Raw genomic sequence first — 20045 nt, 5'->3', positions numbered from 1 at the left:
GCCTTTTAGAATCACCCAATTAATATCTGAAGAAGAGACTGCGATTAAGTAGACTTATGAGACCCCTTTCCTCAGACACGCCGGCCGTAAACTTGCCCTTTAACGGAAGACTCTTTAAAATTGTGACTTTGATTGTGACTCTTGGACCTCTGAAGCAAATTCTATGAAGTACATTTATGGTAAAATTATGCACAGGATAATGATTTTTGTCATTTAAAATCAAGTTTGGTCATTTTTGAAAGAACTGATACAAAATTCTTACAATCATACAAAAGTAGGGATGCACCTATCTGGTACCAGGATCGGTTTCGGCTCCAATGCCAAGCTTTTGAACCGAATTGGGTATCGGTCTGACGAGTCTGATACAAAACCCATATCGTGTGTTAGTCATGGTCGTTATTGTCAAGTTCCAAAAATGACAGAAAAGAACAAAAATATGACCATTAAAGTAGTTCATATGACTCGTGCATTTTATTTAAAGTCTCTTATTTTAAGCAATAGCTTTGTAAATTGCAAAGTGCTACATTTAATCAGTAAATATATTGTCTGTGTTTCAGTGAACGCAAGCTGCTCATTTGACATACACTCATAGCATGCACGCAGGCTATCATGATGTGCTGCTGTTTTCCAATGTCAGAGCAGTGCATGATATGTGGGTGCTACACACAAATAATATCTCTGATGTAGATGCTCAATAGTATAGACTGCTTATAACTTTCATCAAGAATGGCACCAAAAGAGCAATGCACCAGATTTTGAATAAGAATCCGTGCAATCGTTTATTTTGTGCAATGGACTTCTGGTGCAGAAGAATTTCCCATCACTGATTTCGCATAGTGTTCAAGTTTGGTGAACTTTGGGGCCTGGAAGCTCAGCGAGTACTGACGTTGACTACCACCCCTGGAGTCATGGGTTCGAATCCAGAGCTTGCTGAGTGACTCCAGCCAGGTCTCGTAAGCAACCAAATTGGCACGGTTTCTAGGGAGGGTAGAGTCACATGGGGTAACCTCCTCGTGGTTGCGATTAGGGGTTCTCGCTCTCAGTGGGGCACATGTTAAGTTGTATGTGGATTGCGGAGAGAAGCATGAGCCTCCACATGCTGTGAGTCTCTGTGGTGTCATACACAGCTAGCCACGTGATAAGATGCCACCACGAGGACCTACTAAGTAGTGGGAATTGGGTATTCCAAATTGTGAGAAAAGGGGACAAATTTATAAAAAAATTGTTTGGTGAACTTTGACATACGAATTCCAATTGCCCAATAGGAAGTTGCTTGGTTTGGCAGTAACCTCTGTGTGGGAAGTGCTTCATACATCTGTGCATCACTATACAAAATAAAAAAATCATTCTTAAAATGCAATTTGCAAACTGAAATGTAGTAATGATACCATGAACTGCACAGGCCCAACGATATGCACAATTATTGATTATTATTATCGCTTAACTTTTAATGAATTTTCTGCACAAAACATTTGGTGGCTGGAACAACCCATATTTATTCTTGTTGTAAGTGAACCTGTAGTTTTGTTAATTGTTTTTAATGATGAGGTCATGACAGCAATCTATCCACAGATTGACGTGACAGCATCTACCAATTGTTTGAGTGGATGCACAGCCTTTGACAAAGAAAAAATAATAAGGGAAGAGTTTTCTACTTAATCTCAAAAGCTGATAAGCACATTTATTTTGCTATTCTAACGGTGTATGATTATATAGTTGCATTTTATAACATTTTGTATTTAGCATTGTTTTTCCTCTTGTCCATGACCCAATCAGAACAGACTTGAAACTCATTTTTGGATCACGACCCACCAGTTATGAACCACTGTAAGAGATATAAATATGTCAAAAGCCATACACTATTGAAATGGTTCTTGTTTCAAAACAGTAATATGGAGCAGCGTTTCTTAAACTACGAGTCACAACCCAAGTTCAATCTTTAATAAATATAAAGACATCAGTTCAGTATAACGAATAATGGTCAGCTTGACACTAATTTATTGATCTCATCTGTTCTGTGGAAATTATTATTCACTAATGTTTGACCTTTTACCATGGCAACCACTGTTGTCTACCAAAACTGCTACTGCAATTATTGATACAGAATATGTTGCTTTCCAGTTCAAAATGGATGCAATTGATTTGATCAATATCAACATACTTAATTCTTTATTTCTACAGTCCGAGAGTGCATGTTTGTGTGCATGTTTAAATGTTTAATTCAATTTCTGTAAGAGTCTGTCTATATCACAGTTATTTTAGTTATAAAAAAGTGATTACATGAAAGGATATAGCAAATCCAATTTTGCAAGTGTGGGTCCCAGGTAAACACAAAATTTCCAATTTGGGTCCTGGGACGAGAAAGTTAAAGAACCCCCGTTATGGAGGAACATCAGTCAAAACCTCAGGCTACCTTAAAGATTTACTCTGTCAACAATCATTGATTTTGCCAGAAACATTAATCAGTGTAACGTTACCCTGTCTTGTCTCACTGTTGCCCTTTGTTTGTAATTTTGTCACTTTTGTTATTCCTTAGTTTTCACTTTTGTCACCCTTGTACCTCCATAGTCTTGTTTTCCCTCGTGTTCACTGTTCATTGTTTTCACCTGCCCTTGTTAATTTGCCTTTGGTTTCTGTTAATCAACTTGTCACCTAGTTTGTGTTCTGTTTGTTCATTGGCCCCTTTTTCCCATGTTTTTGTATTTATATCCTGGTTTTTGGTTTAGTCCTTGTCTGTCGTTGAATGCTGTTGTACGTAGTTTGTGCTCGCTCCCATGCCTGTGTTCCGTTTTCATGTTTTGTTTTCATTTGCCCATCGTGGTAGTTTTGTTTATTCCATGCCTGTGTTCCCGTGTTCCAGTTCCTGCGTTTTCGTGTTTTGTTTTCATTTGCCCATCGTGGTAGTTTTGTTTATTCATGCCTGTTTGTTTCCTTTAATCAATAAACCCGCATTTGGATCCTCATCCCTTTTCTGACTCCGACCTCATTCGTTACAGAACGACAGACCACACAATGGATCCAGCGGTTATTCGGGCCAACTACCGGTTGCTCAGCCTCAAACAAGAGGACCGCCCTGTTGAAGACCACATCAGTGACTTCCTCGCGCTGGCGAAGTTCACGGACTTCCCGGACTCAGCCCTGGTGGTTTTCTTCAGGGACACTTTACACGTTTCGCTCAGGGAGCGTTTGCCGCCGGCTACGCGTAATTGGACTCTCCACGACTTCCTAGAGGTGACCTTACTGGTCTGCAGCTCGCTGTACACCGTGGGCTTCGCCGAGAAGGACCCTACCTCTCCACCCACTGTGGAGACCCTTCAGCCGTCCGGGGCTCCTCCTGTCACGCCTACCCCGGTCTGCAAGCCAGAGCCTACGCCTGCCCTGGCCAGCGAGCCTGAAGTCACGCCGACCAGGAACAGCGTTCCAGCGTCGCCAGTCGCCTTCCATGAGCCAGCGCGGCCCACTTCGTCTGCCCGGAGGAGGGAGAGAAGACGGGCTTCCGCCTCCCGGCCCGCGCCAGCCCCGGTCTGCGAGCCAGAGCCCACGCATGTCACGGTGAGCGAGCTAGAGCCCACGCATGTCACTGTGAGCGAGCCTGAGTCCTTGTCAGCCACGGTGAGCGAGCTAGAGCCCTCGCATGTCACTGTGAGCGAGCCTGAGCCCTCGACCATCCCTGAGCCAGCGCCTGTAGCCTCGACCGTCCCTGAGCCAGCGCCTGTAGCCTCGACCGTCCCTGAGCCAGCGCCTGTAGCCTCGACCGTCCCTGAGCCAGCGCCTGTAGCCTCGACCGTCCAAGAGCCAGCGCCTGAAGCCTCGACCGTCCAAGAGTCTTGTTTTCACTCGTGTTCACTGGTCATTGTTTCCACCTGCCCTTGTTAATTTGCCTTTGGTTTCTGTTAATCACCTTGTCACCTAGTTTGTGTTCTGTTTGTTCATTGGCCCCTTTTTCCCATGTTTTTGTATTTATATCCTGGTTTTTGGTTTAGTCCTTGTCTGTCGTTGAATGCTGTTGTACGTAGTTTGTGCTCGTTCCCGTGTTCCAGTTCCTGTGTTTTCGTGTTTTGTTTTCATTTGCCCATCGTGGTAGTTTTGTTTATTCATGCCTGTTTGTTTCCTTTAATCAATAAACCCGCATTTGGATCCTCATCCCTTGTCTGACTCCGACCTCATTCGTTACAATCAGTTGCATGAAAATGAGTTTTCTACTTCACATAATTCAGTTAATTTCATAATGAAAGTTTAGATTTTTCATATCGTCATCCTAAAATACGTTGTTTGATCTTTTAGCAAAATAGCAGTCAAACCAATGTTACCATCACCATGGAAACAGCAAACCAATTAAGTTCAACTGAGCTTTGCAACTTTTGCATTGTAGTCATATTTGCAAGGAACTGTCATATTTTCACAATATCAACGGTAGGGACAGATGCTATCAGTCCCTACCATTCTGCTTAACATTTCCTTCTGTGTTCCTTAGAAAATTAAGTCATATGGTTTTGGAGCATCATGAGGGTGAGAGAATTGTGACAGAATTTTCATTTTTTTGTTAACTATCTCTTTAATCAAGGGAATAGAGCATAGCATGAAAGAAAGTGAAAGGGTGTAGTGTAAGTACCAGAAACAGGAATTTGGAGTGCTAAATCCTCTTATAGTTTGGTAGTGAAATGCACTTCTTCTAAGAGTGGAGCAGGTTGTGTAATACATATTGTCAAACCAGAGTTAAGACCACACACACTCACGCACAGCGGGAGTCACGACCAGATTCTACATGTGATGAGAGAGTGGGAGTACATAAGAGGGAAGGCAAGAGATCGTTCTGACTGCACACCTATCAGCAGGCCAGAGTGTGGGTGAAACACATTACACAACACATCCACCCACTAGCCTACATAAGGCCACTGCAGGGGCACAAGCACACACACACACACACACACACACACACACACACACACACACACACACACACACAGATGCGTTACACCTAGTATACAGATGCACAATTAAAATACAAATAAATAAAATGCACTCCTCACCAACAAAATCGCAAACAAACACATAAACATTCATATATATTATTTAAAAGTAACAAATGCAAAACTTCTTACATTTTTTTTTATGAAATATCCTTTTTACTGAAAACATAACTTTTGACTTTATTATTTGACTTTATATATGCAAATGGCAATAAATTAAAGTTACAAAAATGAATAAATAAATAATAAAAAAACTGTATTCTATATGCAACTAAAAACACTAAAGAATTAGGCTTTTCTATTTTTAGTCGACCACTTTAGTCATTTCTGCTAGGAAAGCATGTCAGAGATAGCAACTTACAGATAATTAAGGGGCAGAGCTTTGCAGGTTAAATGTAAGTACATGTACACATGTATATACATTGATCAGCCACAACATTAAAACCACTAATCTAATATTGTGTAGCTCCCCCTCGTGCCGCCAAAACAGCGCCAACCCACTTCTCAGAATAGCATTCTGAGGTGAAATTCTTCTCACCAAAATTATACAGAGCGGTTTTCTGAGTTACAGTAGACTTTGTCTGTATGAACTAGACTGGCCATTCTCCATTTTGTCCACAGTACTGCCGGTCACTGGATGAAAATTCAAGAGATTGTTGTGTGTGAAAATCCCAGGAGATCAGCAGTTACAGAAATACTCAAACTAGCCCATCTGGCACCAACAATCATCCATACAATTATCTAATCAGCCAATTGTGTGGCAGCAGTGCATAAAATCATGCAGATATGAGCCAGCAGCTTCAGTTAATGTTCACATCAACCATCAGAATGGAGAATGTTTTTTTTCAGATTTCAGTGATTTGGACCGTGGCATGATTGTTGGTGCCAGACAGGCTGGTTTGAGTAATTCTGTAACTGCTGATCTCCAGGGATTTTCACACACAACAGTCTCTAGAATTAACTCCGAATGGCACCAAAAACAAACAAATCCAGTGAGCAGCAGTTCTGTTGATGAGAGAGATCAATAGAGAATGGCCAGACTAGTTTGAACAGACAACACCTATGGTAACTTGGATAACTGCTCTGTACAATTGTGATGAGAAGGATATCATCTCAGAATGCTATTCTGATATGCATGCTGGCTCTGTTTTGGATGTACGAGGGGGACCTACACAATATTAGGCAGGTGGTTTTAATGTTGAGGCTGATCAGTGTTTATGCTTTATATATATTACATTTTGTTAAACATTGTTATGAAATTCAAATGCATACATCTTTTAAATAGGCTAAAACATGTTTTTTTTTTTAGTGTGTCCACTTTAAAGGTGAAGTATGTCACTTTTTTTTTTTATGTCAAAACTCATTCTACTATCCCAGTTTATTTTTCATTGACACTATAAGTAAGCCATTCCTGTGTTTGTGAAAAGTATACACACTAAACACTAAGGGTCCCAGGCAATATCAAAACATCAATGTTTATATTTTAAGCAGCTACCTTAGCTCCACCCATCCTTTTCTAGCTAAATTCATAGCGTGAGTTTGGGGCATGGCCACTTCTTCAGCCGGGGCAATCTATTGCAGATGTGTACACAGGAAAGTTTCTACCATTATTCTTAATTCTATTACATCATTGTAGTTAATTCTCTCATTAAAGATGGCAAGTTCATAGTCTTGTACTTGCAATCTTGTGAAGAAAGAAAGAAAAAATGAAAGAAAGTAGAAAGTATTAGGCCAATTTCCCATTTCTATACATTTTACAAGGGTTTTGCAACTCTATGTGAGGTTTAAACCTTAATTTATTCCATCCAGAAAAGTCTAATTACTGTGATCTCAGAGGTTATCACAGGAGATTTGCCCAGTGAGGTGCCTCATGTCAAACTCTTCTAAACTGCATGTGTGCATTATATTATTGCATACATACTGTATATTATCCATTAGCTCCACTACTTACATGAGCAATCATGCTGATAAGAGGTAGGGCTACAAAAAGCATTTTGGAAAGGTTAAAAGATCTTGCTTTGCTTTTGCAACACATTGAACAGGCGAATCTTTTTTGCATCTGCACATTTATGATATTTTTTGTACCCTAAATGGGGATTATCAATTTGATATATATGTTTTTTTAACTTATTTTTTAACATAACTTTTAATGATAATAAAATGATCTGAGATAAAAACTGACATAATTTTGTTTTTCATGACCATTTTCCATCTTCTCTCTGACCCTTAAAGGAATAGTTCACCCCAAAATGATTTACTCACCCATGTTGTTTCAAATCCATATGACTTTATGTGGAACACATATTTTTTATGACTATCATGGTCTGTGTTTTAAATACAATGGCAGTGAATACTGCTTACAAATTTATCTAAAAGTTTAATAAAAGTATTCTATTTGGCATGTGCAACATATTCCAAGTGATAACTGTCAACAAGCTTCTCTCATCGCGCTCATTAACACAACAGATGACAAGATTTTCACAGACTTAAATTTTAGGTTGTTTCTCATGCATCTCTTTATATGCCTTCATAAGACTAGGAATATGATGCACAAGCTACATGGATTACTTTTTTGATACTGGAATGACTTTAGCGTAATCAATAATGACATAATACAATGTAAACACATGATCTTTCCTTCTTCATCCTGATTATGTCACGGTTCCAGTCACATTGTCAGTCAGTTTTATCCACCCATGTCTGTCTTTGTGTGAGTGCATGGTCTCTGTTTTATTCCCTGCCACACACTTCTTTCTGTTGTGTTTCATGTCTATAGTATGGTGTCAGGGTCCTGACTTCCTGTCTAGTTTGGTTCCGGTCTGTGTCATGACCTGGACATCCATACTCCTTGTCTGTCTGTTATTGATGTGGGTGCACTGTGCTTGTGTCATCTGGCTGCATGCACTCGCGTCGATAACTTATGTCTGTCTTTGTGACTGTCTCTCGTGGCCGTGGCTGTGCGCTGTGAGCACTTTGCGCTGTATGCCTGGGTTGTAAGAGATAGTCGTCTTTTAATCTTATCTATGCAGACCTGTTTATTGTTCCTCAAAATTTCAGTCATCCCGTCACCTTCCTGTTCCAGTGTTGTACGGACGGTCCCGTTTCCCTCTGCCCGATTCCTTTTGTCCCCTTTGGGGTAGTTTGTTTTTTTCCCCCTCATGGGATATCACGTTATAATCTAGCTGCAGCGAACGCGCACAAGGGACGAGTGTCCTCATGCTAGAGTGTGAATCAGCTGGTGAAATTTTAATCTCTCCCACTTCAAGCGAAGAAGACTCACAGAGAAATGCCATTTTCAGAAAGGACCCACTTCCTTTTATTTGAACTTTAATAAAGGATGCATTAAAGATATAACGGCAGGTTGTTTGCTTTTAAGACACTCTGACATGCAAGTGGAATGTTGGATTCGGCTCTGCTTAATTTCACTATGACAGTGCTTCTGTATTTATTTATTTTGTATTTTTGCATTATAATTCCCCCATACTTAGCAATCTACATAAACTTTTGACTGTTTGGAAAGTTTGGACTGCGTCTGTACTGTGAGCATTTTTCTTCCTCTCCTCAATCAGGCTTGAGCTGCATCGGTTTCATATGATATCACTTTAATATCAGTGAAAATTTTTTGGCCATATGTAAATCAGAAGTTCTAATATATTTTATTAAAACAGATGCTGAGGAAAAACAACCAAATTGAGTATATGTGAAAGCCACTTTAGTTTCAGCCTCTGGGCTGTTCTCATTTCAGCTACAAAAGCTAACATTCAGCCATTTGTCATTTCCACTAAGAACACACCATTAATTGTGGCAGACATCATTTAACAAGGCTCATTTATTGTCTCCAGTTTACATCCAAGGCCTAAACAGGTCGACTTAATATCAAGTGCTTAATGCCATTACAGGAACCCAGACATTAAGGATAAAACAGTTAGGTCAAGTGAACGGCACTTGAAAGACTGCACACACTGGATCTGAACTCTCAATTGAGTCAGTTAGTAGTCAATGATAGAGAAGAGGCTTCTAATGTTCTATAAAGAGAAGAGCTTTTGGAAGATACTTACTATTTGTCACTGACAAATCTAGGCTAATCTTGTGTGATTGAGTGTGTAGTTTCCTGAGATGTTCCCTGCCATAATCTCTTTTCTCATATGTGCATGGTGAAGAGATCATATGTACCATCCTGTCATGCATGTATATATATGACTGTTGTTTATAGTAGTGTTTATAGTCTATGAGCTTGTTAACCAAACTTCAGAATGAGCTTTATTGCCAAGTGTTCTCACTAGGGCTGCAACTAAAGATTATTTCGATAATTGATCTAATTTAATGATTATTTGACTATTCAGGCAATTATTGCAATGATTAATCATTAGCTCTTAACTGACTATTCAGCTTGTGCCTCGACTTAGGTTTCATTAAAGATGCTTAGTAACAATAGAGGACAAACTCATCTTTTAAAAATACCTCTAAATTACATCCACTGAATTTTTTATTATTAAGTTTAATTCATAAAAAAGATTCACTGCAAAAAAATCTTTTATGTACATGAGATATTTATTTACATTATTGCACTATAGGGGAGTCCTGAAGGCAAATGGTTCATGTGAAAAATGGTTTGCAGGTAAAAACTGTTATTATTTTTGAAAACAAGCCATAATCAAAAAATATTTAGTTCCATTGTATAATGGGCTACCTTTATGTTCACTTCGATCCATCTTTAACTCACCAAAAAAAAAACAATATCTCTTCTTAATAGAGCATCATGACACATACAGTACATTATGATTCAATACGTTGCAAGCCATCACGTTATAATCTAGCTGCAGCGAATGTGCACAAGGGATGAGTGTCCTCATGCTAGAGTGTGAATCAGCTGGTGCAATTTTAATCTCTCCCACTTCATGCGAAGAAGACTCACAGAGAAATGCCATTTTCGGCATCTTCATTTTCTTTGAACTTTAATAAAGGATGCATTAAAGATATAACGGCAGGTTGTTTGCTTTTAAGACGCTCTGACATGCAAGTCAGAGTAAATTCACTATGACAGTGCTTCTATATTTATTTATTTTGTATATTTGCATTATAATTCCCCCATTCTTAGCAATCTACATAAACTTTTGACTGTTTGGAAAGTTTGGACTGCGTCTGTACTGTGAGCCGTTTTCTTCCTCTCCTCAATCAGACTTGAGCTGCTGTGCTGCTCTAGCAAGCCATCGGTTTCATATGATATCATGTTACATTAAATGAGATCAAATGACTATTCAACAACTAAAATTTTAGTAAAACATTTTTATTGTCGACTTCATCAATAACGTCAACTAATCATTTCAAACCTAGTTCTCACGTACACAAGGAATACTTTTTTGGTGATAGGAGAAACAAGTGCAAACAGAAAATTACAGTGAGTCACAGAGTATAAAACAAGGTAAGAGTATCAATAGACATACAAATAATAGGACATATAACATAGAATGACGTATGTACATGTGCAAGTGGTTATATATGTGCAAGGTAGGGGTATGTACAGTTATTGAATTAATTATGAGTGAATTTACATATGTATATGAGATATTTATTTACATTATTGCACTATGGGGGAGTCCTGAAGGCAAATGGTTCATGTGGAAAATGGCCTGAGGGTAAAAACGGTTCTCTTGCCTGGATGTCCTTGCGCTCAGTGCTCTGTAGCGCCGGCCAGAGGGCAATAGTTTAAAGAGGGATTGGGCAGGGTGTGTGGGGTCCAGAGTGATTCTACCTGCATGTTCCCTCACTCTGGAGATGTACAGGTCTTGGAGGGTGGGCAGGGGGGCACCAATAATCCTCTCAGCAGTCCTGACTGTCTGGTGTAGTTTCCGTCTGTCTGAACCAGACAGTTAAACATGTACAAAGGACAGAATCATTAACGGCTGAGTAGTGGCAGGTTGAACTTCCTCAGCTGGCAAAGGAAGTACAACCTCTGCTGAGCCTTCTTCACAAAGGAGACTATGTGGGTGTCCCACTTCAGGAACCAGAATGACTCCACTGCTGCCACAGTGATTTTCAGGAGGGGGGTGGGTTCTCCTGAAGTCCACTCTCACCTCCACTGTTTTGAGCTTGTTCAGCTCAAGGTTGTTGTGACCGCCAGACAGCCAGCTGACACATCACCACTGAGGATGAGGCCAATGACTGCGGTGTCGTCTGCAAACTTCAAGAGCTTGACAGAGATGTCCTATGCAGTGCAGTCATTCGTGTATAGTGAGAAGAGCAATGGAGAGAGAATGCATCACTGAGGAGCACCAGTGCTAATAGTGAGGTTCCCAGATGTGAGTTTTCCTAGTCTTACTAGCTTCTACCTATCTGTCAGAAAGCTGATGATCCATCGACAGATCGGGGTGGGCAAGAAGAGCTGGGTCAATTCGGTTGAGAGAAAATCAGACATGATAGCATTGAAGGCTGACCTGAAGTCAAGCATGCATGGACACAGCACTGCAACAGCTGGTTGATCACATCACAGACATGGAGCAACAACACCAGGACTCACTTATTATTTATTCTTAGGGATTTTAACAAAGCAAACATCACATGTTAACTGCCCAAATACAAACAACACATCACATGCCTCACTAGAGACAGAAAAATACTTGACCACTGCTACACCACTTTAAATTATGCATATTGCTCTGTCCCATGTGCAGCTTTAGGACTCTCTGATCACTGCCTGGTTCATCTTCTCCCGACCAAGACTAATATCAGCTAACCCTATAGTAAGGACTGTAAAGAGTTGGACCAACGAAGCAGAGCTAGAAATACAAACTACAAGTCTGCTTTGAATGCACTGATTGGAGTTTTTATGAAGCTGCAGCCACAGACCTGGATGAGCTCACAGATACTGTGACATCATATATCAGTTTCTATGAGGAAACGTGTATCCTACAAGGACTTTTCTTATCATTCAATAACGATAAACCATGTTTTTCAGCAAAACTCAGACAACAGGATCGTTGTCTGAAGATTATCATGTCATGCTATCATATGTCATGTTGTCTTCATGAATAGTTTCAGTTCTCCAGCTTTAATTGTGTGTAATTATGTTTACAGACAGTCAGTCATTCAGGTGTAGTGCAGAGTGGAATCCCAATGAATGCAGGTGATCCAAAGCAGTTATTAAAGTGGTTGATTGACAGCTCTAAGTTTCATCTATAAATAGCATGTCACTGTTGTGCCCAAATCTTCAATGTTCATCTCTATCCAACAGTTCAGCTGATAAAAACTGTGGGAGTGTGAGGTGATCATCTGTGTTCCGCAACTGCTATCGGGTTCTTGAAACACTTGTAACGTCCGAGGAAGGGCAGCCGGTGGACCCAGGGAGTTGGTGCCCTACGCAGACTGCGTAATATGCGTATAGGGAGCGGTGGAACTGAAATGTAGTCACAACAATTTTATTTACATTATACAATTATCTAGATATTTCTGAGCATCCAACCCCACCACCATGCCTAAACCTAACCAGTTCTCAATAATATAAAAGACATAATAAGCAGATACATGTACAGTCACAGTAAAAAAACATTAACGTTTATGATCATTTTATGGTTCTTTTCTCATTTATTTGAGCAGATGATTAATAGTTAAAGAAATAATTGCGATTATGATGATTGATTGTCTGATTTATGGCTTTCGCGGTAATACTGATTAATTGTCAAACAATTGTCATTGTATGAGTCAATGAGCTCTAAAAAGGTATGATCAGTCAGTATTGGCACACATTCACAAACGCTCATATTTGAAGTGTGCAGCAGATGCAAACTACACTCACTGAGCACTTTATTAGAAATACTATGATCCTAATAAAGTGGCCGACGTGGTCTTCAGCTGTTGTAGCCTATCCGCTTCAAGGTTCGACGTGTTGTGCATTCTGAGATGCTATTCTGCCCATTATAATTTTACAGAGTGGTTATCTGAGTTACTGTAGCTTTTCTGTCAGCTCAAACCAGTCTGGCCATTCTCCGTTGACCTCTCTCATCAAAAAAGCATTTCCGCCCGCAGAACTGCCGCACACTGGATGTTTTGGCCCCATTCTGAGTAAACTCTAGAGAATGTGTGTGAAAATCTCAGATGATCAGCAGTTACAGAAATACTCAAACTAGCCTGTCTGGCACCATAAATCATGCCACAGTCAAAAGTTCCTGACCCTTATGTACAGAATTATATGCACTGCTGCCACACGATGGCTGATTACATAATCACAAAAATAAGTAGGTTTACAGGTGTTACTAATAAAGTGCTAAGTGAGTGTATATACAGCAGGGGTCGGCAACCTTTGTGACATGAAGTGACATTTTAAAATTTTCCTGGTCAATGGCTGTGCCGACGGCAATCAAGATGTGGCACAATAAATTAAACAGAACGCACGTGTCTCGACATGCATTTGTGACCTGAAGTTATTTTTAACTTGACAAAGAGTCTAAAAATATGCCAGATCTGCATGAGACACTGAAGAAAGAGTGAGACGTGGTGCAGCAGTTATGGATGTTCATCTAGTGTGTTTACAAAGGAAAACACTGGAAAAACAATGCAGACACACGCAAAAACAAGTTTGTGTGAATGGCCCCAAACACATTTGTTTGTGCATATGTGAGTGAGAGCGTGTGGGCGAAACAAGTTTGGAAGGACTGTATATTTTTTCATAAATTACAAACCCGAACACAAAATCTTAATGGAAAAACAAACTTAAAATCAGGCGGACCTCTAACATGAATCGCTCTGAGAATGCTGACAACAGCGTATTCGCACCACACGAGTACCCAAAGCAACATTTTTCCGATGTCCAGGATCCCACCCAATTGCGTGGTGGTTAAAACTGCTACTGTATGATATATTCACGTTCCTGCGTGTTAATTTTCACAGAGTATCTTTAATGAAAGAAAACCTGTCCTTTTGTACAAAACAAGTTAACACAGTTAATGTCACACAATTGCTTATTTGATTACTGGAATTCTGTGGAAACTTAAATATTTCTTATATTATGTCATTGTAATCACGTAATCACTAGCACGCAAGCAACAGTGAGAGAGGAGCATGCTATTTTATTTATGTGATGTTTTTTGCACCTGACCTGCATTCTAATCTTGATGTAATCCTCATGAGCTGAATGGGAGGTATTAAAATTTAACACTATTAAAATGTGACTCGTGACTCGCACGAGACTCGCACTGCGTATGAAAGCCATTCACGCATCACAAGGCGATCAACAATTTCGCCCTTTTCGGTGAATCGCACCTGCAAAATCCAAAACATTTCCAGGTTTAATTTATATTTTTAATAGACTTGAAAAGAGTTTTGAACCCCACGATGTGGGTTTAAGTTTTCTCCTATACTGCGGTCTTGTCACATTATAACTTTTTGTTGAGTCTCCAATTCAGCTCATGAAAACACGCTACACAATCATGAGGAAGGATTACATCAAGATGTAGATTGGTATGCAGATGCAGAATGTATATAAATATAATAGTCTACTCCTCTCTCGTCATTGCTGGCGTGCCAATTACCCCTCTGCGAGGGTCATGAAACCCCAAAACAATTTTTTTTAGATGTTGACAAGACATGACAGAGGCTCCTGGCTGGCATGAGTTCGACAACAGCATTCACTGAACAGATATGATAAGGGCTCTTTAGTGAGATCACATTACAGTGGAGAATTCAAAATACACACAGACGTGTCAAAGGTTCCAGGCCAGCGTGAGTTCAAAACAGCATTTGCTGAACAGGTATGAGAGAAGTTTTGTGGTGAGATCACATTACATGGAGGATTCCAAATCACGTGTATGTGAGAGAGATTACTGGCCAGCACAAGTTCAACAACAGCCTTCGCTGAACACACAAGAGAGTGTGTTAATTAAAGAGTGGGTTAATTAAAAACGCACACACACACACACACACACACACACACACACACACACACACACACACACACACACACACACACACACACACACACACACACACACACACACACACACACACACACAAAATCATGGCACAAAACAATCCATTATCAGCAGTGTTTCCCCACAGGATTTTGTGAGACAATTGGGGGTTGATCTCCGACCCTCTAGGGGGTCCCCCGTAAGAATATTTTGTACATTTTAAAGTTAAATACTTCCATCTGGTGCACTTTGAGAGAAAAATTAAGAAGCTAGTGTTGTGAGCACGTGCGTTTACAGCAGCGGGGGAGGAGCTGACTGAACTGACTAGCGCACGAGAGAGAGAGCGCAAAACACAACCTTTGTTATTAGGAGACTGAGAAGTGCAAAACTATTTGAAAATATTTGTAAAAATGTTTTCGGTTCATTACGAGACCGTGGTGGGCCGCAATAGTCTAGTCAATTAATGGGAAACACTGATCAGATATTATTTCACCTTATTGTTTTACAACCCTCAAAAAAAATATGATCTCTAAAATATCTAGATCTCTACAGGCTGACGTCGTAATCTTTATATTTTACAGCTTATATTCCACAGCACAGCTCCTCCCATTTCACCTCTGTCTCATCTGATACACATTTACATTTTTATTCTTAGCAAAGGCTTTCTTAATACAGCAACTTACAATAAAAGGCACAAATCATGTGAATTTAGGGCTCAACGTGAAGGATTTTTTCTACTGGACCGGTTGGGCCAGTGCTTCAGATTTTTACTGGCCCTGGCAAAATTTTCACTGGCCTCAACTCAAAAATTACAAATAGCTGTTTTTACCATCATGGCTGTATATGTCCAAATATATATATTTTTTTACATATCTTGTGTTTTTAATACAATATCCCCCAGGGGCCTGGGTAGTTCAGCGAGTAAAGATGCTGACTACCACCCCTGGAGTAGCGATTTCGAATCCAGGGCATGCTGAGTGACTCCAGCCAGGTCTCCAAAGCAACCAAATTGGCCCAGTTGCTAGGGAGGGTAGAGTAACATGGGGTAACATCCTTGTGGATACTATAATGTGGTTTGCTCTCGGTAGGGCGTGTGGTGAGTTGTGTGTGGATGCCTCGGAGAACAGCGTGAAGCCTCCACGATAACGTGCTCAAAAACCACGTGATAAGATGCGTGGATTGATTACCCAGATTAAGGAGAGTCACTAGACCACGGACTTAGAGCGCATTGGGAATTGGGCATTCCAAATTGGGGAGAGAAAGGGGGGAAAAAAAATTATAAATACAATGCCCCCCAAAATTTTATCACATTTATAATTGGCAAGATATGATTTATGCCTTATGTAACCCCATATAAGCGCTTTACAGATATAAATTCATTAATACATCATATTAAGCCATTTACACATGCGCTTTTAAGCAAAGAGTTCTGTGGAGGAGATGATGGGTTTTCGGTCACCCGTTTAGTCATGCTGTCTTGCAACATTTGCCCTTGTGTAGTATTTTCACAAGGATCAATGATTTAGTCAATGTGTTAAAGATGTGATTATTGGCTGAGAGAACAGACTTGCTACTAAATTGGTTGTGATGTGTAATATACATTAGGGGGATATTAGGCCTAATCTGTGAATTAACAATGTGTATATAACATGATATTAGACAACCCAAACAAGACAACCTGTATGGTCTGAAAATGAGACATGTAGCAGGTGTTTAATGCGGATGATATTCAAATATTCATCATCCTCCTGCAGCTGAACAGCTCTAATAATAATAATGTCCTAATAGCCATAGTGATCTTGCTTCTTTTCATATCAAACAGCCATTATCATGTTGAATTAATATTTATGTTTTGAAACATTGCCTAATTAAATGTACACTTACATTTTGGATATTGAGCAGCTCGTGATTTCCAGACACGTGAATAACTGAGGTTTAACAATGTTTATTACGTCTCATTCAGCACTTCATCTCTAAAGGTGAATTAATGAGAGAAAATTTGTTTTTTTTTCTCTCATTAAGAGAGAGATGATGATGATGATGATGAGACATATACACAGAGAGACATGGATTTTCAGTCCTATAGAAAGAAACTGTTGATTTTTTGTGTTCCAATGTGTGGATTGTATGTGTGGATCCACTGTGAACATGGAATGTGCAGAGATCCTTAAAACGTTGCAAAACACAATAAATCCCACTACGCAATTCATTAAGTGGGTTTTTTTTCCTGCTATTTTCTTCTATAAAGCTAACATAATGTTACACTATTGAAAGCCTCATTTTCATCTAATAGCCACAGCAGTTTGTTAGAAGTGCATCAAAAACAAATATCTTTTTGAAATCCTGAAATCATCTGTCTCTTTTCATCTCTGATTTTAGCTTTGAGAAGGCACACTTGAATTCCTTTCACCGCTTACAGCAAACCCTCACAATAACAGTACAATTTAAAACTCTAACCCTTGAATGTAGTCATTTAGGCATTTCAATTTGTGACTTTCAAAACCTCAGGAATTAAGGTCTTCGCATGGGAAAGGACAACTTTCTTTGATGTCGTAAACACTGAAGCAGACTTTAATTAAAGGAGAGTAGTGGGAAAGATCTAGGGATGTGACAGGGTGGTCGACTAATCGACTAGTTGTCTTTCAAATGACTAGTCAATGAATGGGGTCGACAACTAACATTAATATTTTTTGTGCTGGTGGTTTTAATAGGAGATGCAATTCTCAATTTAATTGAGAGACACAACTTCTTAGAGAGCATTTTAGCATGATGATAATTTGCTGTGCTTAACAGTGAATAACAGTCAGCACAGTAAAACCCTTAGCAAGAAATCTATTCTCTTTAATGCTTTCAGTATGCTGCAGTTACAACAAAGCTCTGCATCAACAATTCATTTCAAGACGATCTCTGTCAGACATGAATTTCTATGCTGTGAATAATATTCCCCTATTTTCTTGGTGCTACTGCGAGATTACAGTCTTTTGCTGATTCTGTCTGACACTGCTTAAATAAATATTTGCGGTAAAAAAAAATGTACCCGTAATATTATCTTCAGTTCTGCACTTTTGAATCTGCAGCGAGGCTCGCCCTGGAGCAGGGCTGTTTCTAGGAATAGGCGAACTAATTACCATTCTTGCAAATCTGTTTGGTGACACTAATGGTACAGAAATTGAGCACTTCAGTTTAAACATTGAATTATGCAAGGCAAGGATAAAAGTCTTTATTAGTTTCTGTATTATTTGTCCTTTGTGAAAGCATAAAAGACTACTAAGTGAAACAGATGGCACTTATGTGAATTTAATGCTTATGTCAGCGGTTCTCAAATGTTTTGGTTCATGCCCCTCTTTGAAACAAGAAAAATGTACATGCTTTACATGCAATGCATGCATTTTTTGTTATGCCTAAACTTTCAAAACATAAGCGATACTGCTGCAGGAGCAACCCATGGTCATGAAAATATTGCAAATTGCTAATGTTTTTAGCCATTGACTGTATTACATGAGAGGGGACACTTGGCCTCTCAGAAAACCATTTAAAATCTCATTGAAGAGATTTTTACAAAAGATATTTGGTTTTAATAAATAAGATAACTGCAGATAACTGCAAGGATTCAAACCTGTGAATGGAAATAAGTCTCAGTAGTCTTGTCCAGTAATATTAAAAGGACAACGATATGCCCATCCTGGCCAGCGCTGCAAAAATTTACAAAAGTATTATGTGACAGCGCCATAGGAGCTCTGGTTATTAATTTGCACTTAGTTATTGATACTGACAATGTTTAATAACCACTGAAATAAAAACAAACCTTTCTGCCATAATTTACTCACCCTCGTTGTTCAAAATCAGCATGAATTTTCATCCATGAAACATAAGATTGAGGGATGAGAGAACCATCCTTGTGGCTGTCCAAGCACCAAAATCACACAAAAAAGCACCTTAAAGTTGTCCATAACACTCGTGAATAACATTTCAATTCTTCTGAAGCCATATGATAGTGTTAAGAGAGGAACAAAATTTAAGTGTTAATGCACTTGTTCAACTATTTGAAACTGGTGCACATGCGAGAACGGCTTGTTTACATTAGCGCAGCGCACCTGACACCATGAACACTTTGGGCTGTCGAGAGTTGCGCGTGCAGGATGCACTGGCTCCATTTAAGATTAAACTGATCCAAACCTCCCGATATAATTCAGCATAAAGGCCTGTGGCTTTGTGAAGCCCTGGAGATAAATTCAAATCAGACTGGAGGTCAAAGGTTAAAGATCTGCACTCATATACTATGCAGCATTTGACAGTAATAAGAGAAGACAATGAGGGCAAAAAGAAATATCAGAAATGAAAAACAAATCATAATACACCTGGAAGCCATTTTCTTGCAGCCTGCCATGTGGGTTTATGAATATAATTGTTGCCATTGTTAGCAAATGGTTGTCCTTTTCCTTTGTGTTAATGAAGTCATCAAAAGAACTAATCAGAAATTCTAATGAAGTCATGTAACAGAAGGCGAATCTAGAGCGAGAGACAAAAACAACAGCAAGAGTGCACAAGAGCAAGAGTGCATTTAGATACTGTTTCATACACAAATGTGGGGAAATATAATTGTAAGAAGGAATAAGCACCACATTTCAGATGGGTATCTGCTCTATTCAGAACATCAACATGACAGTTTAATAATGGCTGCATATTGCCAACTACCTCATGATACAAAACACATTGTTTTGCATCATGACATTATAATTGAATCGGTATTGAAACAACAGCAGAAACACAATACACACGAGACCCAGTGTGTCTGCCAGAGAAATTGAAATGATCGTTTCAGGGTTTCCAACAACCAGTTTCTTTATTAACAAAACTGAATTGAATTGTACATAGCAATATATTGATATACCATGGCCCCAAATAGTATTTGGACACTTAAGAGACTTAAATATGTATACTTATTTATAAAAAAAAAAAATATGTCTTTGTATCAAAATATAAACAATAATAACAAATATCAAACCATTTATTTAAAAGAAATACAAGAAAAAATACATTTCTATTTTATGTTTCAAATTATAAATCAACAGATAAATTGTTCACAAATTTAGTCAAGAAGTATTTGGACACCTTCTGGTTGTCAAAGTTAATAGAACATGTCTATAGTTAATGTAATGTACTAAACTTGTGT

The 20045-nt window shown here is 39.2% G+C and overlaps 1 protein-coding gene across 4 annotated transcripts in view; it reads right to left on the bottom strand.

The window, feature by feature from the left end:
• Positions 1-20045, bottom strand: part of LOC127657353 (protein phosphatase 3 catalytic subunit alpha-like) — a 172087-nt gene that overhangs the window by 49887 nt on the left and 102155 nt on the right. The gene's annotated exons all lie outside the window — the stretch shown is intronic.

This window comes from Xyrauchen texanus, chromosome 2, assembly GCF_025860055.1.
Source record: "Xyrauchen texanus isolate HMW12.3.18 chromosome 2, RBS_HiC_50CHRs, whole genome shotgun sequence".
NCBI classification, from domain to species: domain Eukaryota; kingdom Metazoa; phylum Chordata; class Actinopteri; order Cypriniformes; family Catostomidae; genus Xyrauchen; species Xyrauchen texanus.
Note: the sequence above shows the minus strand (reverse complement) of the source record. Positions and strands in the feature narration are given on the sequence as shown.